Source organism: Macaca mulatta, chromosome 9 (assembly GCF_049350105.2).
Source record: "Macaca mulatta isolate MMU2019108-1 chromosome 9, T2T-MMU8v2.0, whole genome shotgun sequence".
NCBI lineage: Eukaryota > Metazoa > Chordata > Mammalia > Primates > Cercopithecidae > Macaca > Macaca mulatta.
Window position 1 is genome coordinate 61,723,161 of NC_133414.1, and position 4,338 is coordinate 61,727,498.

The 4,338-nt window shown below is 55.6% G+C and overlaps 1 pseudogene; it reads right to left on the minus strand.

The window, feature by feature from the left end:
- Positions 1 to 1,461: 1,461 nt before the first annotated feature.
- LOC100424888 (adenosylhomocysteinase pseudogene) lies at positions 1,462 to 2,299 on the minus strand (annotated as a pseudogene).
- Positions 2,300 to 4,338: the final 2,039 nt, after the last annotated feature.

Below are 4,338 nucleotides of genomic sequence, written 5' to 3' on the forward strand. Positions count from 1 at the left end.
CAGGAGTGGGGATATGGGGGAAGTATCAACCCACCTCTCACAGAGGCTCACAGCCTAGAGCATGTCCCCAGCCTCCTGCCAGGTCATCACTGGAGCCTGAAGGAACCCCTCCACCTGGCTGGCCAGTGGACCCAGCTCTGGGCTGGGGCGAGGCTCCCTCACCACTGCTGGTTGGGTGGACTGTCCTCCTGGCTGACCTGGGCTATTCCTGAGCTTGCTGCTCAGCCCCTCCCTCCAATCCCTCAGCTCAGGTCTCCAAGCCTGGGCTGGTGGCTTGGGCTCTTTGGAGCCAGGAGCCTCCCCTAGACTCCCACCAGGCATGGCTGCAGGACTCCACTGCATGCACACATACACAACCACACATCCATAAGCCTGTGTTGAAGCTTGTGGGCCTACACAAAGCTGTGGTCTTCATGCAGTTCCCCTGACCCCTTTTGTGAACACCAGAATTCCCTGAGTAGGCCCAGCATGTAGAGGGAGACAGCGTGGCAGAAGGGAACTCCATGTCTCACCAGGATTCCCTGAGTAGGCTCAGCACGTAGAGGGAGACAGAGGGGCAGAAGGGAACTCTGTGTCTCAAGCACTGCCTAGTGTTTCTGCCTGTGCTGTGCTGGGTAATTTGCATACCCGGTCAGGTATCTATTGAAACATTCATTCTGTTTTGTGTCCTCCCTCTCTGTTTCTTTCTTTTTTTTTAATGGCATTGAGATTTTTATTAACCTACCTTCTTGCTTTCTTTTAACATTATAAATATTATAAGCCAAATTATTCTCTTTTTGACCCAGGGTTGTGATAGGAACCCTCTTGTTACAAAGTGGTGGCCGATCTGTGCCTGCTTTTATGCTTTTCTGGCCCCTCTCAACCTCTGGCGGTCACTTCCCTGTTCTTTCTCAGTTGTCCCTTAAGAGTGTATTCTAATCCCTGTGAAACAGGGACTGAAAGTACCAACCTCATTGTTATGAGGTTTAAGAGAAGGCCCAGCACTAAGCCAAGCTCTCAGGAAAATTGAAACAGTTCCTCCTTGCCCTTCAGTACAGCTCCTTCTGTCAGGGGCTGAGGAACCACTGAACCTGTAAACCAAGCACACAGTGTAAGTCCACAGGTCAAGTGAAGGCCTAGATGGTAAAGTACATGGACTTTGTGACTTCACTGCTGACATCCAGGTTAAGGAAGGACTGACTTAATGAGCAGTTCCAAGACCACTGAGCTCACAGTTCCCTGTGGCTGTCTCCCTCATACCTCTGCCATGACCAGGGCTTGAGGAGGGGCCTCTCAGTTCCCCGGACACACTTGGAATAGTATGAGGGGTGCAGCAGAAGCCAAAAACTGAATGACAAGCCCTGGGGAGTCGGTGGGGGATGCTGACCAACCAATCACAAAGTCGGTGCTATTTCCTCTTAAGAAGGAGAGGCAGGGCCTGGGCAAGAACGGCAGCTGGAAGATGAAACTCAGGCCTGGCTCTCAGTAGCGGTAATGATCAGCCTTGAAGGGGCCATCAGAGGAGATGCCCCAGGTACTGGGCCTGCTTCTCAGTCAGTTTCATGTTCAGCTTGCCCAGGTGGGCTTCAGCCACTGCCTCATCCAGCTTCTTGGGCAGGACGTGAACCCCAATGGGGTACTTCTCTGGGTGGGTTCACAGCTCAATCTGTGCAGTCACCTAGTTGATGAAGGAGTCACTCGTCACAAAGCCAGGGTGGCCCATGGCACAACCTAGGCTGACCAGCTGACCTTCAGCCAGCAGGATGGTGTGGCGCCCATTCTTCAGCGAGTACCAGGTCACCTGGTGCTTGATAGTCACCTTCTCCAAGTGTTCTCGCTGAGCCACTTGACATTGATCTCCACATCAAAGTGTCCAGTGTTACACATGATGGCATCATCCTTCACCTGTTCAAAGTGCTGGCCAAGGACGATGTTGACACAGCCTGCAGTGGTGATAAAGATGTTGCCCTCCTGACAGGCTTCGTCCATGGTGGTCGCCTCGTAGCCCTCCATGGCAGCCTGCAGTGCGTTGATGGGGCCAATCTTGGTGATGATGATGTGGACCCCAAAACCCCACGAGGCCTGGGCACAGCCCTTGCCCACATTGCTATAGCCTGCTACCTCTGCTACCTTGCCGGCAATCATCACCTCTGTGGCCCACTTGATGCCATCTATGAGGGACTCCCAGCAGCCATAGAGCTTGTCGAACTCGCTCTTGGTGATGGAGTCATTGTCATTGATGGCAGGCACCTTCAGGATCCCATTGACCATCCTCAGCTCACCCCACCATCCTCAGCTCACTCCACCATCCTCAGCTCACTCCACCATCCTCAGCTCACTCCAGCATCCTCAGCTCACTCCAGCATCCTCAGCTCACTCCACCAGCCTCAGCTCACCCCACCGTCCTCAGCTCACTCCACCGTCCTCAGCTCACCCCACCGTCCTCAGCTCACTCCACCGTCCTCAGCTCACTCCACCATCCTCAGCTCACTCCACCGTCCTCAGCTCACTCCACCGTCCTCAGCTCACTCCACCGTCCTCAGCTCACTCCACCATGCTCAGCTCACTCCACCATCCTCAGCTCACCCCACCATCCTCAGCTCACTCCACCATCCACAGCAGCCAGAGGTTGAAGGAAGGATGGCAGAGCTGACACGTGCACGCTCACACACACACACAAACACATGCAAACACAAACACACAAACATACACTGGCAAACACACAAACATACATAATACGCACACACATGCACATTGACACACAGGCAAACACACGCACACATATACAGTTTAAATTGGCTGACTTGCCCAGCCACAGAGCGAACACCAGTGGAGGAATCTGATAGCTGTCTGCTGTGGGGCACATTCAGGGGGCTGAGGCTCCAGGAGGGCTGCGGGACATTTCTGCCAGGCAGGCTGAGCAGGGTGGAGGCCTTCCCCTGTGGACAAGGCAGGACGCATTCCTGGGCGTGTACAAGGGGAGTCAGAACAAGTTCATGTCAGAGACCAGGGAAGCCTTCACTTTACCTGCTCTGGAGCACTGGGTTGCTCAAAGCCTCTGGCTGATACTCCCGCTGGACAGCTTCTGTAGCTTAACTTCCGTTTTGTACCACAATGACTAATTCTAATCTCCCAGCCTCCACCCTCACCACCTCCCCCACACCCGACCTAGAATCTCACCTCCAGCTAAACAGACACCCTCCCCCCGACAGTGGGAGGAAGCCCACTCTTCTCCCACATGCCCTGGTTCCCTGACCTTTCCTCTGAGTACCCTGACACAGACGGCCTTCGCCTTCGTTTCCCTTCCAAACGGAAGTCGGAAGTCAAGTCTCCAGTCAGCCCCTGGCTCCCACGCCCCGCCCCCCTTCTTTCCTGCCTGGTCTCCTTTCCCTCTTTCTCCTGTGTCTTCACACTTTCCTCTCCAGGACTCCCAGAGCGCTCCCTCCTTGTCCCCTGGCCCTCACCCCTTCCAGTACAGCCACCGCCCCTGTCCCCAACCCCCGCCCTGTTGCCCACAGGAGCTGTTTGCCTCCCTCCTATCCTCCAGGGCAACCCGCTGACCCCCAGCACCCTCCACACCCTGCAGTGGACCAAAGTGGCCCCAAGTGGCCCCTGTCTGTGAATCTTATCAGCCACTGGTCGGACGTAGCCTTCGCTCTACTGTGTCTGCAAACCCCTGGCCCTGCCTTTCCCAGCAGGGCGCTACCCTGGTTCTCTGAGTATCTGCTCTCTGCCTTGGATGGCCTTGGCTTCTCTCTGGGCAGCTCTCAGGCACATCTATGGCTTCACTATTACCCCTGGGATGGTGCCCGAGGCCATGGCTCCACCCCCATCCTCTTCTTGAGTCCCAGAAGTTCCTCTCCAATTGCCTACTTAACAGCTCCCTAAGATGTCTGAGGTCCAGTGGTCCAGATGCAGAGATGAGGATGCCTGCCATCATCCCCTCAGGAAATGCTCTTAGGAGGCCAGGGAGGATCAAGGGAAGGAGGACAGGGAGCCAGTGGGGCCCAGGAAGTCACACAGTGAGGCCCCGGCATCTGTTCAGCCGAGGCAGGGGCAATGAGACCACGCCAGTGCTCTCCAGTCTTTGAGCTGGGCAGTGGGGGATGTAGTCTCCAGGCACTGCCTGGGCTCCTGGATCCCCAGGGCATTCCTCAGAGAAAGGTCACAGAGCCTGCCCTTTATGAGCAAAGCTCAGACGCTGGGGAGGAAGGGTGGGACCCTGGCAGAGTGCTGCCAGCAACCAGCACAGAGAAAAGACTCAGCATGCCAACACTGGCCCACTGGCCTTTTCTGAGGAGAGCATCCCTCCATCCACACCGTTGCCGAGCAGAAGCCGATCCCATCCTCTCCTCATTC